Genomic DNA, 17,359 nt, shown 5'->3' with positions numbered 1-17,359 from the left:
ATTATCAACCCTTTAAGAGTGAGCAATCAGCAGCTGGTACGAAAACTGGTCCGGAATCGACCCCTCTATTGACTAGTCTTGTCTCAGGTGATAACTTGCACTCTTCGACGCTGTTAACAAAATAAATAATAGATCGCGCTCGAAATTGACGTTAAGACCACAGACATAAACAACATAAAAAAAATATAAAACTAAAAAATATACAGGAAGTAGGAAGGTTTAAAATTACAAATGCAAACACAAACAATTCTACTAGCCTTTGTAACTAAAATTCAAAGCAAAACCTGGAAGCAAATTTGAGATGCCACCTCTTCGTAAACGGGAAAGATCCCGGCGGGTGTAGGGAAGTCAGTCTAATAAATACGGTTTTCTATAATACATGAAAGAAGTACATTTTCATCATGAGAAAAAAAAAGAAGCAAAATAGGACATTTTTGAGTGTGCGGGTAAAGTGGTCATCTCGTGTGAGTAAAATGTACACCTGCACATATCGTGTTGAATGTGATAGATTTACGCGTTGTTTCTAGTCGAATTTATTTTTTATAATTATTGGAATAGTAGGTACATGTATGAAAAAAGCTGAACCTATGCATCTAGAGTCGTAATTGAAATTCTCTCATACTTACAAAAACATAGTAATAAACACATAGCGTAATAAGGCTTAGTTTTGTTTGGAGTGGCATGTTTTTCCAGAGTCAAAGGCACAAAAGGGACTATCAAGAGCTTCAACTTGTAAGTGACTTGTAAGTCATCTCAAATCCGTAAAATAACGACGAAATGCGAATGCAAAATGGGTTCATATTTCTATTCAAAGGTGAATCGACTAATCTGTGCAAATATCAACGTTTGACATATTCATATATTTATATATTAAATGTGTTTAATTTTAGGATGCGCCGCCATGGAAAAAAAACTGACAAGAGATCACTACTGAAACAGTCGCATCATCCCTTTCGCAAACAATTACGAGCGTTACTTTATGTGGTTTGCAAAATAATAACAATGCCAGAACCCCTCCCATGTAAAATGTAAATCAAATCGCTTCCCAGAAAATATTTCATATCGTTCTCTTTCGGACACTCACCGTGATTGCGGATGCTGTGCAATTCCGAGACTGTGGGGCTATGCAATAAGAAATCTCATCGCCGATGGAGATGATGGAATATGAGGTCACGACAGTCCAGTGCCAGCGATATCCATTCGTTTCACTCATGAACAATTCGAGCCAAATTCGAGACGCTGCTGCATAAATTCATGCGTTTGTTATTCACTTCACCCATGAACGAAACTAAGCTAAAGATTCAATTATAGAAATATCTTCCGAACGATTATTTTGCATCCAATACGTGACATTCCGCTTCTCATTAAAACGCTCATCGGAACACATACCGTGATAGTGATGCGATCAAAGTTAAATACATTCGCTCTAATTTTCGTCACCTAAGATGTGCCGACCGTCGTTTTACTTTTTCTCTTGCAAAATCGCTTCTGCGCCACCCAACTTGATTTTTTCACCCGGTTATGCTTCAATTTACAGTGTTTTCAGCAGCTCTTATCATTCACAAACGCACTGCACCATACGGGAGGGGATCCGAAGGGAAAAACATGAGAGCATACATTCTTTCCGATAGCTTATTTCAATAGACGGGAAGCATTCTTTCCGCTAGTTTATCCTTGCCCTAGAGCAATCAAGATTTTCACTTCTCCGTGCTTCCATTTCTATCGCCACTTATATTGATAGCACTCTAGAACACTGACCTGGACACCATCGCACTCGCTCTCCCCCCTCGCCCAAAATCAGTGCACTTGCACAGCTTTGTCCAAATAGACCATCGAGATTTTCTTTCTGTTTGAATTTTCCTTCACTTACACAAAACCGTAAAACCATCTAACAGTATACAAAGTAACAATATTTCCTTGTGGTTTTCGATCTTCAGCAATTCCCACGGAGTGGAAAACAATAAGAAAATATGAGGAAAAAAATAATATCTACAGACATAACCGACGACGGAGCGAAAATTGATTTACTTGCACGACGTTTGGGTAAAACATTTGATATGAGACGTGCGCGAGGATAGTGAAAAACAATGTTCGTTACTTTTCCGACGAACTCACTCTCCCGAGGAAAGAGGAAAATTTCTCGTGGAAAACTGTCGCCGCGAGAGCGAGTGCCAGCGGTTTTTCTTATCAAAACGTGCAAAAAGCGTACGGTCCAACGAAATACATACTGCGAAGGTGGATCCCACCGACAGCAGCCTGTTGATGGCGGCAGTAGTCGGCAGGATATGGAATGATTTTTCTGCGCGCTCGGCTGGATGTTTGAATTGAAAACATTCCCGGAGACAGAGAATGTGAGTGGCTGTAGATGAGAGAAAGTGAACGTTCTGTATCAGGGTTGAAGCTCTGTGTAACTGAAGCTTGCAGCAATTTTTCCATAATTCCATTGTTAGTAAGAAAAACTAAAATGTCATGATAATCATGCTGTCAACGTGTATGACTCCAGTAGAAAAAACGATGAATTGGACACTTAGCTCCTGTGTTGAAGGACGAAACTGAACAGATAAGTTATAATTGATTCGTGATGAAGGTTGTTGCCATCAAAATTTGGTCAAACATGAATCTGTGTAAATTGATTGAATTTTCCATTTAGAAAAAGACGAGGGGTATTGTCGGGGACATAACATTTGACATTTGGTTGGATCCATTTCAGGAACATAAATTGGACCAATCAAAACGAGGCACATAGAGCGTTTGAACAATGATTGAGAGTCCACAATTGTTCGATAGTTTATCTCGAGGAAAATAAAATGTTATTCATTGTAATAGAGGCGTAGAAATATTTCCTACGCTCGAGTTACAAACGATCGAAATATTTCATTTTTCCCACATGTTCGGTGCTTAGATGTACATTTTACCCCCTATATCTTCCGGTTAGACGTAGTCCTACGTCAAAAAAAAAACAATTTATTTGTCATCCTGAAGTTCAATTAATATAATTCCATTTAAACCCTGTTATCAGATTATGTACAGCCATCTTGTTGATTTTGTACGCTAGTTTACCTTAATCTGCTTCTCGCTTCCAACAGTTTTAGGGTCTTCTTCACTGCCCAAGTTTGCATAGGAGACGTAATCACCAACACCATTAGTGTTGGGAAAACGCAATTTTGTTTTTTTTTTGCCTACAAGCGTAACCATGCAAATTTCCAAGGAAATAATCTGTCAGTTGAAGGATATTATCGGCAAAAAGAAGGCCTAGCAGATTTTGTGGATTAAAACATTTTTTTTCCATTTGATAAAAACGCTTACGTCTATTTATGCCGAAAATCAATCGTTTCAATGAACATTTGTTCGCATAGCTAGACGTAATCACCAGGTTACACTGTCTGTAGCGTTAGTATTTACATTTACGATATTAGTCAAAACGTCTCCGTCGGTTGTTTCAGTTGTTATCAGATAAAATCAAAAAGGTTTGGAAGAAATTTAGTGAAATGTCTGGAAAAGGTGCTATGGACTTGTTGCGAGTCTAGAATAGTAATTTTTTCCTGAATACTCTGATATATGATAAGCACAGCAGGTTCGTGTCTTATTAATTGAAATTGTAAATACAATCCGCAATGTTGGTAATTTTAGCAACATGATTTTCCGATATCACGATCGATCGCATAAAGAAGGTGGAGTGACTTACACCAACGGCAAATGCTGAGCGTGTGGAATAATTCGATGTCGAGTCCGAGGAGTTATAATGCTAAGAACCAATATTATATGAAGTTTACTACTGATCTGATTGTTTCATTATCTACATGAAGATTCAAATGCTGAAATTTAGTTAGTTATAACATTAAAGAACACAATTGCTTGTTCTTGTTCATCGCAGTGCAGTGTACAGAAAATAGTAATTATATGGGCAGTGTTTCAATGGTCTCTTATATTCATCTATTAGGAAACACTAAGTAATACGACACTATAGTGACAGGCATATTTAGACTCTACAAAGAATATGATTCAAATGTAGATTTAGCTTAATGCGCATAAAACTTATAATTGTTGATTTTTGAACGATGTATGAAAGCTATATGGAACTCGTCTGTTATGCGAACTTTTAGGAAACGTTTTTCAAAATTGCTCAAATGTTTGATATATCGTTAATTTGATATGTCGATCTGAATCGGTCCAGTAGTTCAAAAGTAATAAATTTTTGAAGAAAGTCATTTTTGGAAAAAAAGGGGGGGAAAAAACCGACGAAAAAACGAAAAACCTTAAAACCACGATTGAAAAACTCACATTTTCTAACAAAGTGTTTGATGAGTTCATGCTACTGTTTTCCTCCACCTGGTCAATTTTACGGTATATTTTTCATTTGTTGATTTGCACACTAGAAACCACCAACATAATTGAATTTCAACTGCAGTTTTATTTACACTTGCACATTTTTGAACAAAAACGTTATTTCATGTTCTTCGAAAAATTCTGGCTCCCCTTCTAATGAAAAGACAATTTAGGGTTATGGGGGTGGTCGACAAATGAAACATGAGATGAAAAATAACAACATCTGAAAATAATATTTTAGTGTAACTGAACCCCGGATGATTGAAAAACTTTTAAAACCTTCTATCAGGCGTTGTGAAAAAAAAGTGGCAGTGAAAAAATCACAGCTGTTATTATTATAAAGCTTATCTCGAGGAGGCACTTTCTTATCTCTATTTTTTGAGAATTGTAGTGCCAAGTGATCATCGATTACACAATATTTTCAATCGCATTTTTCAAAGGTAAGGGTTATGCAAATGTTATCAGCTGGGCAACATAACATGTGTAACTTTCAAGCGCAGGTGTTTTTAAAGATAGTGTTCGGAAAACAACAATTGAAATTGATTTCTAGCTAGAATTCCTTCAACTGTTCAACATTTGGAAAGTGTTCAACAATTAGCGAGATAGCCTAACACATTTTTGAACAACTTTTTTCTACAGTGTATTTAAAATGCTGTGATTTCTAGAGAGCTCATTGGCTTTTTAACACCTTTGTCAAACAACTGCATTTTTTCGATTAGGTCAATGAGTCATGATTCATGTCCGCATTATTTGATTTTTATGGTTTGAATTGCATAAATTCTACGAACACTATTTTTTTCTCAAGTGGTAGTTCGTTAATTGATTTATTTTTAACAAATAATGCGGACTTTGTTTTAAATTTAAACCAAGTTTCTGCACCAGCATTTTCAAGACATGATGTTTTATTTTCATCCATTAAAATAAGTCGATCTCATGTCGATTCTATCCATACCTTCCGCGATTATCGGAATTTGGATTTGTCGTCTCTTATGGATGCTTTTGAGAGAATTATTTGGGCATAACTGATGTCGATTTGACTTTGAACTTTTTCAATGAAAATCTATTAAACCTGTTCAATTCTTTTGTTCCATTAAGGACAACACGTGCTAAAAAGAATCCATAGTTTACTAATGAAATCGCGCAAGCTATTCTGGAAAGAAATATTGCGTATCGTTTATGGATCTCGGATAGATCTGTTTATAACCAAAAACAATTCAAGCGTCTTCGAAAAAGAGTCACTCACATAGTAAACACTGCAAAAATTAATTATACATCCAATCAGCTAACTTCGACACATTCAAGCAAGGAAAAAAGTGAAAAGTATTAATGTGTGTCAAAATTCACAACATGTTGAACAGTTTGATAATAATAACGACGAAATTAACGAATATTTTAGCTCCAATCTCTACGGACAGTGAATTATTCCCTATTCCTCCAGTAAATACGAATGGTTTTGCATTTTCAGAAATTTCTGATAACGATATTATTATATCAATAAACTCAATTAAATCTGATGCAGTGGGTTTTGATGAAATTCCTTTGAAATTCATCAAACTTTTATTTCCTTCGGTTTATCCTGTATTGAGATTTACATTCAATCTTATTATTGTTTCCTCTAAATTTCCGCAAGCTTGGAAATTTTCTAAAATAATTCCTATTCAAAAAAAGGGAAAAGCGTTAATTTAGCTAATTTAAGACCGATAAGCATTCTGTGCGCCCTGTCAAAAGTCTTTGAACGATTGATAAAAAATCAAATTCAAGACCATATTGATAGTTATAATCTAATGCACCATCTTCAATGAGGTTTTCGCCGTGGACATAGCACAACTTCTGCCTTTTTGAAAGTGCACGATGATATTCACTCGGTGTTCCTGTTTTAATACTGATCGATTTTTCTAAAGCCTTCGATAAAGTATCGCATACTAAACTTTTGAAAAAATTATCCTCTGAGTTTTCGTTCAGCCGTTCAGCTGTTAGCTTGATTCACTCGGTTCCCGGAATAAATCGCCACAGAAAACGACTGCAACAGAAACCACCGCTTATAAAATGTGTAGTAGGCTATAAATATTGTGGCGCGGTATTGTATTTCAAAACAAGAATTAACCGGGCAAACGTATCGCCCCAGGCAAACGTAACGCCCCGGGCAGACGTATACCGTCCGACGCTCGCTAGAGCTCGGTCGGACATTGCTAAAGGATCGTATCCTATGTTTCAAACTAACCGGGCAATCAGTGGATCCCAGGTTTGCGTGCGAGACACCGCCGCTTCCGACGGCGGGTCGGCGGTGGACTCGGATTGCGTCATCTTGGCGGCATGGGCCGCCTCGATTCCTTATCCTCGCCAAATGGGGACTTCGTCCCCATTACATTGTCCTCAGAATAAATTTCGAAAAACGAGAACAAGAGAATAAATTTATAATAGAAATGTGAGGCACATGATGTTTTTCCCGCGCCAAATATTTCTAGCCTACTACACTTTTTCTAAGCGGTTGTTTCTGTTGCAGTTGTTTACTGTGGCGATTTATTCCGGTCACCGATTCACTCGTATCTATCGAAACGAACGCAAGCTGTTTTTGCAAATGGAAAATATTCCAAACACATTCCAATTATGTCTGGTGTCTCTGGTGGTTCAATTTTGGGCCCCTTGTTATTTTAATGCTTTATCAACGATCTACCATCTGTTCTGAAGCACTGCAAGATTCACATGTTCGCGGATGATGTGCAACTTTACTTAGCCGTAGAAGGTTTACCAGTACCTATGATATCTGACTTCATAAATTTTGATTTGGGTAGAATTTATCGATGGTCGATTCAGAACATGCTGCCAGTGAATGCATCAAAAACTAAAGCTATGTTTATTGCCAGAAATAATCAAAATAGCGAGTTACCATCCTTGTTCTTAGGCACCGAGAAATTAGATTACGTTGACACGGCTTGTAATCTAGGGTTTATCATCCACAAACACATTAATAAACAATGTAGCAAAATATTCGCTGGTTTACGACTTTTGAGGCTTTCATCTTACATGCTTCCAACTTTTATAAAGTTACGTCTGTTTCAATCATTGCTTCTTCCTCATTTTATGTATGGAGATGTTTTTCTGTTGAATGCATCTGCTCGAGCGATTGACAGATTTAGAATTGTTTTAAACTGTTGTATTATATATGTTTTTAATTTAGGTAGATTTTCTAGAGTGTCTCATAAGCATCATGTTCCCTTCCATGAATTTGTAAAGTTGCGAGTATGTCTAACTTTGTTCAAAATTATTCATTTTCGTTCCCGTACATACTTATATGAAAAACTGACTGCCTTTCGTAGTAATCGTAGTAGGAACTATGTGATACCACGATATAATTCATCGCATTATGCAAATACATTGTTTGTCAGGGGCATTGGTTTTTGGGATCAGTTACCTAACGAAATTAAGAGTATTAATAGTGTGAGTGGATTTCATAAGGAATGCGTTAAATGGTTTAACAGGAGGAATCAACAAAATTAATTGGTTAATTTAAAATTATAGATGAGTAAAAGTAGATTGAAGAGCTCAATGAATTCAAACTAAATGTAGTACATTAAAAGGAGAATTCCTTACGCTACAATGATTTGTGTATCAATAAATAAAATAAAAAAATAAAAGTAAAAAGAACTTTGGTAAAACTTCAGAACTAGAGGGAAACGGTAGCATGAACACAGCAAACACTTTGATCGTCAAAAAATGTGAGTTTTCCAGTCGTGGTTTTAAGGTTTTTCCCGCTAATTAAACAAACTTTTCGTGTATTGTGCAGTAAAGTTCTGTTCGCCTACAGGAGAGGAACAATTTGATGTAGCGAAACTGTAAGTTTGATAACAATAAATGAAATCAATGCATTTTAATTTTTGCGTGTTGTGTGAGGTGACATGGACACGTGTCTGTGGGGTGAATTGGTCCTACAGGTTTGATACTTTTCTTTGGTCTAATTGATTCCAGATGACGCTAAATTACAAAAAGAGGATGGACAGACAATGTTGGAAGAAGGAGGAGCTTGAAAGAGCAACGTAGGCCATCGAGAACGGATTTTCTTTTACCAAGCATCAAAAGTGTTTGAAAATGCTCGAACAACAGTGAAAAGATTCATGCAGAATTCGAGATGGTGTCAATCCAACTTTTCTGGTCTGGAATCTGGCCAAGACACCTGGTATCGATCCCAAAATATTGTTACTGATTGTAACATTATCCCAAAATACTTTACATAAACATAAGTATGTTTTTTTCGATGAAACACACACTGGACCAAATCACCCCACAAACGGTCCAAATCACCCCGCATCAAATTTTAATGTCCAAAAATCATCTCTTTTATTTTAAGATATATTCGGTAGATTCAAGCTTTATATAATGATTAAACATTATTTATTGAGAGAAAACAAGTGTAGCTCAGTATACAATGTGACATTTTTTATTTAGACCGTATTGGTTTGGAAATATTAGGCGATTTGCTTAGGTGGTCCAAATTCCCCCCTTTTCCCCTACATCATAACAAAAAAAAATTATACCATTTCCATAAGAGCAGAGTGGCGCAGTGGAAGCGTGCTGGGCCTATAACCCAGAGGTCCGTGGATGGAAACTACGCTCTGCTATATGTATTATTTTTACTTCTCTATCAAAATCCATCTATTATTGGTCGGTGTTAAGTCAGACCGGACCATGTGACATTTTTCTGATTTCGAAAAAAAAAACGAGCTTAAAGTTTGGCGCTATAAGGTATAAGGATTTCATTGAGCATTCAATACAATTTCAATACGTTATTCGTGCTGTACGCGTGATTTTCCAAATCTGATAAGTGTGGTGTGTAGCTTACGTAATGCTTAACCAAAATACTCGAAATTTAAAAAGAAAATTTGCGACTTGGTCCTCTCTGACTTAACACCGACCGTCTAGTCATCCGATCAATAATAATATTGCAAAAAGCCAACAATAATATTGCAAACATTTTATTTTTATTTTGAATACTTGCATTTTCATTTTGCTGATTTGTCATAAAGATATAGCAAAACATTTTTTTTTTAAATAAGTTCTCAAGTTATGCATACGAAATAATTAATGATGCTTTGAAATGTATTTTTAGTAGAAAAATGCTTTAGTTAGTAAAAAATCTATTTTTTCAATAGGAGGATATTTTTATTTGGTAACTTGAAGATGTTGGAGATATTCAGAGAACAAATTAGTGATTCTATCAAACGAAATGGTAGTATGGTATGGTACAAAATCGCAAGATTTGTTTTATGTAGCATAAACTTACACATAATTAAATATGTGAAACATTGAGCAAATTATTCGAAAACGAAATTTATTTATAGTTTTAGAAATCGTCCGTTCAGTTTTTATATCAATTTCAGTATGTTTCGTTATTAGATATACGACGATCAAAGGGCTCGTTGGTCTAGGGGTATGATTTTCGCTTAGGGTGCGAGAGGTCCCGGGTTCAAATCCCGGACGAGCCCACCGTCGGTTTTTTTTTCGGTGTGATATTGCCAGCATTTTGACTTTTTCATCTAAAAGAAGGTCGTAAGAATACACTTCAATAGTGTATATATGAATCGTTTCTCAAACAAAAATAAAATTTTGATCTCCCCGACGGGGAATTGAACCCCAGTCTCCCGCGTGACAGGCGGGGATACTGACCACTATATTTTCGAGGTCTATGAATGATCGCTGTTATGATATCTTTAAAAAGAGCAATAAAAGTAATTGGAAGAATTTCACTGCCGTTCTACGCATAGTTGTCCCATGCTTGGTGACCCTAATTTATTTCAATCAACTCTATGAAATCAAGTTTTTTTTCTATCTTTTTATATAAGGTACACCGGGGCAAGTTGAAACACGGGGTAAGTTAAAACGGAACCCATAACATTTAGTAGGAATGATGAATTGACAGGATATATTTTTTCAGTAAACAATACAGTACAACATACCTTATGACAGCCATTACCAGAATATTGGAGTGCCTTAACGCAATCCGCGCTGACTCAATCGGTCCTAAAACACTGTTTCTTTCAAAAATATCGCCAGAATTGCGCGTCATGTAATCAAATAGGATTATCAAGTGTAATTTGATTTCTAAAAATAAACTAAAAAACATCTCATCTTATAACATCTCTGAGCATTTCAATTTCAGTGAGAATCGACAATTTTTTCAAAGTTTGCTGCAGATGCCGGAAGTTACTTCTCGGTGATTGCTGTATGGCTGGTAAACTTAAAAAAAACATATTTCTCTCCTCAGTTACGTAGAATATAATTTATGAATACACAGACATGAGACTAGTCAAATTTGTGAATTTTGCAACTAGGGGTCGTTCAAATATTATCCAACGCTCTTTTTTTACTATTTTAGACTCGCTCTTCCCTACATAATATGTAACAAATGGTCATTTGCAGAAAAAAATTTGGATTTATTTCTAAACAATTTTCTACAAAGCCTCCAATCCTCCCTTCCTGAGTTCATTACGTAATATATCAATATCCCATAAACCTCATTAGTGGCCATTTTGAGTGGCTCCACTCTGGCATGAAAGCGTCTGAAACAGTATTCTTGATGTTATTGTTTCGTATTTGAATTCCTAGTATGTAGTGTTCGTTTTGCTTGTATCAGACTGCTTCCCACTTCTCACGTGTAAAAACCCCTTTTTTCCAGTTGATTATATGTAATTCCTTCAATTTGATGTTTCATAAATCAGTTGTAGATAGTTCGAGAAGTAGAATCGTACATTAAACTCATGATAGTTTCGCGTTTCAACTTACCCCGCTCTACGGGACTACGGAAGTTTAAATAATGCATATGAAAACTGAACATTTTAAAATTGGTATTTTTCGAAACATCCAGTGTAAATCTCTATTTTTATCGAATATTTTGCAATGCAAAACTTGTCGATATTTTATTCCTACTCAAAGCTATTGATGGTTTTTCACCCAAAAACTCATGATTTCAATTTTAGTTTATTCAAATACAAAAAAAAACATATATTTGAGATTCTCACATAATGTAGAGTCAAATATGCTCTTTAAAATACCACCAAAAAACCTTTTATATGTTTGCCTCAGAAAAAACCACGAAAAATGAAGAGGACGTATTTTTTATAAAAATATCAATAACTTTGAGTAGAGTTGAGAAAGTGACAAATTTTGCATCGCAAAATGTTTATCCTAGTAAGCTCTAAAAGTCTTCAGTTTGCATGTAAAATTTGAAATATAAATGTTAGAGCAAAAAACCGTTTGTTTCATGGTGACCCTAACGCAACTTAGAAAAGAAATATCAATAACTTTGAGTAGGATTGATGTATTGACAAGTTCTGCATGAAAAATGATTGCCTTGGTAAGCTCTACAAATCTTCTGAAGACAGTTTGCATGTAGAATTTGAAATACAAAAGTTAGAGCAAAAAATTCACTTTTTCATGGTGACCCTAATGTTACTTAGAACAAAGGCGCTAAATCGGGTGTATTGAAAAATAGAAGAAAAAAAAGTTGTACAAAGTTGCTTAAACTAACTGGAGCTACAACATTGTTGTACTATGTTTATCGTTATCTATGAAGATAAGAAAGTTATATTTTTTCTTATGCCTAGAATATTGGTCACCATATTTTTGACAACATAAAAATGAGTGCTCCATCATATGTAACAACTTTCTCGAAGACAATGTTTGTCTGAAGAAATTTCCAAATTTTCACTTAAATACGTTCCCTAGACCATTGTGCAATGGTCAACACTATATGTTACGAATTTCTCAAAAGAAATTATATCACTGTTTGCTTTCTTCCCTTCTCATCAAACCTAACTACCTCACTTCCTCTTTGTATAATTGACAGTTTTATTTTAAACTAACTGACCCGGCAAACGTTGTTCTGACATATAATTTATTACTAGAGAATATTTTGGTTGGTAAAAATTACTTAATTTACTTAAGGTGTCCGTTCTTGCCACCCTTCCCCTAGAACTGCGAATCATATGCAGCATTCGTTCTACGGGCAATGCAGAGAGAGGAAATATTACAATGTAAGATCCGCCTGTTTTTCAACTTAGTATAAATAACTTATTCGGGATTGCAAATCGTAATATCAATCCAGCTAGCGAGCAGACATCATTTTTTGACTCTGAAAGGTTTTACAGAAGCTTCGCACGATGCTTAGGAAAAATGAAAGAAAAAGCAAACAGCGGCGCAATTTTGATCGGTGTGAGTACCGGGTTAAGATTTATGCGTGGGAACTTCTGTATTTTTACATGACAGGCATACATTGTAGCCTTATGCGTTGCCAAAGGTAGATTGAAGTGGTTGTGAAATGTGCAATAATGATTCCGCGAGAACGAATAAATGAGCGTCTGTGGTCGAATGTGTCACCATCGAAAAAAGGCTATAGCGATAGCGTTCGCGATCCATACTACATACGCGTGTACTTATGCGTAGGCATTTGCGTTTGCCTTCATCGGCTGACCGCTGACGGTTGAGCGTTGACCGTTTCCGTTTGTTTGAAATAAGCTCTGTACTGGTGAAGCATAGGTCAAAGGTGCGTATGTTTGCATTGCATTAGCAATTCCATTCCATTCGACATAATCCAGCAAAGCTTAAAAAGTCGTGTAGACTAACGGTGTATAGCAGAATGAATAAAAATGATTCGGAGTGTTGATGATCCATGTACTGCCAGGTAGATTATAGTCACGCACCAAAAGAATATTATCTCAGGGTTTCATTTGTCCAGTAATCCAAAAAAAATACGAATGGATAATGTCGGGGACATTACGCGAAGAGACTTAAGACTACACCAAGGGTTGTCAATTTAAACAACTTATAAAATATCCAAATAGTTTTTCTGTACCTATTAGTAAAATTACATCTCCAACGCATCCAAAAACATTATTCATAAACAAATAATTCACGGATTTTTTATTTTTCGGATAACACTTTAGAATCCATTGTATTGTAGATAACTTTTAATAACTCTTTTGTGAAAGGCTAATGGCCCTGAAAAGCGCCATTTGTTCTCACGTTGCCGACATTTTTGTCTTCATTTTGCCGATGCACTTTTCCCGATAAACTGAATGCAGCCACAGGCTCTGGATGGACTACACGAAAGCGATGGGTTACGTTTGTCCATTCTATCGAAAACTCGCAGACTGCAAAGCTATCGGCCGATGAAATGTCTGCAGTCTGCGGACGCTCTCAGAGTATGAGCGCAACAAAATTAAAACTCGTTGCTCGCTGTCGTCGTTACCACCGCTGCGCTCCGCCACTCATGCCACCGTTTCAGCCACTCCTGCCACTTCTGCAGCTACATGCTGGAACGATGGCCTCAGGATATCAGCTCTGCTTCGCGGTTAGAGAATGGATGATGTTTTCAGAAAGCAACAACCAAATTGATTTCATTCGACTGACGGTAGACTCACAAAGGGAGTGGCTTACAATATAATTCTTTGCTCGTATCCAAATTATACTCCGCTGTTACTCTGGATGCTCCTTTTAGTCGAACCCATTTGAGGAGCACGAATTGGACCAATCAAAACCAGGCACATAGTGCTTTTAAGCAATGGACAATGCTCACAATTATTCAATTGTTTATCTCGAGAAAAATAAAATGTTATTCATTGTGATAGATGCGTATCTATTAAGAATCTGTTAAGAAATGATCGAGTTATAAGGGTTCGAAATCTTTCCTTTTTTTCTACACGTACAGTGCCTAGATTTTCATTTTACTCCCTATATCTTCCGGTTAGACGTAGTCCTACGTCAAAAAAAGTTAACTTGTACTTAATGGCACTGCGAACAAACAAAACGACATATTTACATAGAAATGTTGGGTAGTCACATTTTTGCACGACTTAAAAAACAATTCACTTGGTCACAAGAAGTAGGTCTTAGAACTGTATAATTTATGTTCGTGATAGATGTAAACAATTAAGTGTCATAATCGAGGGGTGCATCAATGGAAAATAAAATATTCTTACGATATTGTTTGTTTATGCATGCCATATATATTACAGATAAAATTTTTTATTATTATTTTCGAAAAATAAAAATCTATGATGTTTTTCTGGCAAAATGAGCTTAAGAATTTCATTTTTCCGTACCTTTATTTGAAATGAAGAATAGTTTAAAAACTTATAGGTTATTTTCAAATATTGATTTTTAACGGCGGTAGATTTGTGCCAGTTACTGTATGTTTGCAATTGATTTAAAAAAATGTACTTTTTCAATCATACAGTACATTTTGAATGGATTTGTAACATTATAAAATTATAATTTTATAATTGTCTAGTTGTAGATATTTTATGCTTTAAGATCACAGATGTCAGATGAATCATAACTGTATAAATAAATAAATAAATAACTAAATCTATATAAATAAAAATGTAAGGCAAAATATGTTGGTAAGCGGAGAACCCGAAGAAGGGATGGTCCGATTTTAGCCTTCTTTATTTTGTTGTATATGTCTCTCCCCGTAGATCAATATAGTGGAGAGAAAAATCGGAAAAAATCGGAAAACTCTGAAGGAAGGTCGGAAAATTCGGAAAATTGAATTCCCACATGTTCGAAAATTACATCATAATAAGCGTTGTTAGTCCATTCGATGTTTGCGCTATCGAAATTGATCTTTGTTCGTGAATGGAAATGGATTTTCAGGCGAAATAACGCATTTCCATATCTTATATCTATATAAATAAAAATGTAAGGCAAAATATGTTGGTAAGCGGAGAACCCGAAGAAGGGATGGTCCGATTTTAGCCTTCTTTATTTTGTTGTATTCGTCTCTTCCCGTAGATCAATATAGTGGAGTCGTAGATCAAAATCGGAAAATTGAATTCCCATATGTTCTACAATTAGTTAAGCGTTGTTAGTCCATTTGATGTTGGCGCTAACGAAATTGATTTTTGTTCGAAATTGGAAAAGGATTTTCAGACGGAATAACGCATTCCTATATCTTCTATCTATATAAACAAAAATGGAAGGCCAAATGTATTGGTGTGCCCTAAACCGGAGGAAGGAATGGTCCGATTTAAGCTGTCTTTATTTTGTAATATTCTCTGTATCAAACATGTATTCCATGCAACGGAGAGACATGTTATTTCCAAATACTTGAAGAATCTTGAACGAGAATTGTGTCTGAAAATAATTTTATATTATAAGGACGAAGTTTTGTAAAAGTACTAGACAATTTATAGCAAAGGAAATTGTAAAGGGTCAAAGGGTAATCAATCAATGAAGAATTCAGTGATTGGACTCACTAACGTTTACTTAGTAAGAAAACGTGGATGCTTGAAAGTATTCAAATCAAGAAATCTATTTTTCGTCGGGTCATCTAGTTATAAATAAAAGTGAATTTTGAACGATTTTTTTTTGAGATTTATGTACCTTGTGCGAAAGCTTCACTCGACGCCACCGCCTGGCATACAATTTTCATAATTGATGATGTGAAGGCCGTGGTAAGGTTCCCAAGATCAAGACACCAATGATATCCGTATAAAACGCAAGATTCAAATTTGATAAACATGATTGAAAATTCGAATAAATCACCGTAGATGTTCGTTCTCTCAATAAAATCCAAACACAAATCGATTTTAAAACACCTGCGTAAATCATGTTCATGTTGATTGAGCTCATTGAAATACTTGAAACGTTAAAATCGAATGAGTGTAACCGAAGTTCAACATTTATCTCTAAAATTATATTACTTCTCGTAATAACGTTCACCCGGAGGTGCATTCTGATGTTGTTTTTATATTTATTATTTTTAACTTCGATTTAATCACCCACTATTACAATGTAAACTGGCATTCTATTATCAGAGAACCTAGACATTTAACGAAAACCTAATCAGAGCACAACGGTTGAAGAACACTGTTGATAAACAATATTTGTTGCAGCATCGATCGCGTGCTCAGAAAGTAACCAAAAAATTCATCATCCCGTGCCAGTCACTCTGTTATTTTGTTTTCAATGCTATCGCCACGAGAAGGTAATTAAATCAGCAACTGAACGCGTGCCAAAATTGTACTTTGCACACCCAACTCCGCAGGTCTGTTGCGATCCACAAAAATTCTGAATGTCTCGTGTCATCGCGGCTTCCACAGCTCTCAACTAACATAGTAACACTTCGGGCATGAATCTTGCTGGCTAGTATAGATTTTAATTCGAGAATTACCCGCGAAACACGAGGCAATATTTGTAGTATTTGTACTAAACACCGCTGACGTATTTTTAAGCGGAATCCCAAGTACGCATCTCTTATCTTATCAGCTTCAATTTCCCATAGATGACATTCTTGTAGCCTGACTGTGAATGACAGAAATTTACAAACAGGATGATAGTGATTGTAATTGTGGTTCAGATCGGTTGATAGTCGTGAACAGCGAGGAAGCCGTTAATTGAATTTCTTTAATAACATAGTACCATGTTGAACCATATAATATAATTTTGCACATTTCCAAGGTGATATAGCTGACCGACCGATTTGACCGAGTATATGAGGACTGACAATGGCTTCTTTTCAGCCTTATTACACTATTACAATGGACACGCTTACTCTGTCGCTCCGTCGACACGTTGTCGACTGACACATGTTGCGCACCAACCTAAGATCAAAAGCCTAAATCGTCGGAAGAAAATTCTAGATGAATTGCATGCTTGTTTCATTTCATATCATCAAGTAACTCTATGCGTTCAATCATGGCAACGGCTAAAACAGTTCGAGATGATGGTAGAAAATCGATAGTGAACATATTCAGAATGAATTCAGTGTTGAAACGCCTGTTCAGCAAGCTTTATTCGGTGTTAATGAATTAAGTAGCATGCATCGAGAAGCAAACACTCTCTTTAGAATATAAATCCGTTTTACTTTCAAAATATGAGCAAAGGCAGGCGTAAGCTGGTAGTAAAATAAAACCACAATCGCGATAGTGATAGCGATGATGCGTCAAAAGTTGTTTGTACCTAGCACTTCCTAATTGCCACACAAACATTTACATTAAAAATGTATACCTATCGCACGGAGAGGTATATGCGCATCACT

General features: G+C 35.9%; 1 protein-coding gene and 1 non-coding gene across 2 annotated transcripts in view; one reads left to right on the top strand and one right to left on the bottom strand.

Moving 5' to 3' along the window:
• The window catches only part of LOC129769210 (protein couch potato), a 47,315-nt gene extending 45,229 nt beyond the window's left edge, over positions 1 to 2,086 (bottom strand). The window contains exon 1 of the mRNA XM_055771316.1: positions 1,085 to 2,086. The gene's annotated coding sequence lies outside the window, so the exon portion shown is untranslated. The remainder of the gene's footprint in view (positions 1 to 1,084) is intronic.
• A 7,648-nt stretch (positions 2,087 to 9,734) lies between these two features.
• On the top strand, positions 9,735 to 9,806 carry Trnap-agg (transfer RNA proline (anticodon AGG)). Its single transcript has one exon. It is a non-coding gene; the product is annotated as a tRNA-Pro (tRNA).
• Positions 9,807 to 17,359: the final 7,553 nt, after the last annotated feature.

This window comes from Toxorhynchites rutilus, chromosome 2 (genome assembly GCF_029784135.1).
Source record: "Toxorhynchites rutilus septentrionalis strain SRP chromosome 2, ASM2978413v1, whole genome shotgun sequence".
In the NCBI taxonomy this organism is placed as follows: Eukaryota; Metazoa; Arthropoda; class Insecta; order Diptera; family Culicidae; genus Toxorhynchites; species Toxorhynchites rutilus.
This window is presented reverse-complemented; position numbering and strand designations above follow the sequence as displayed.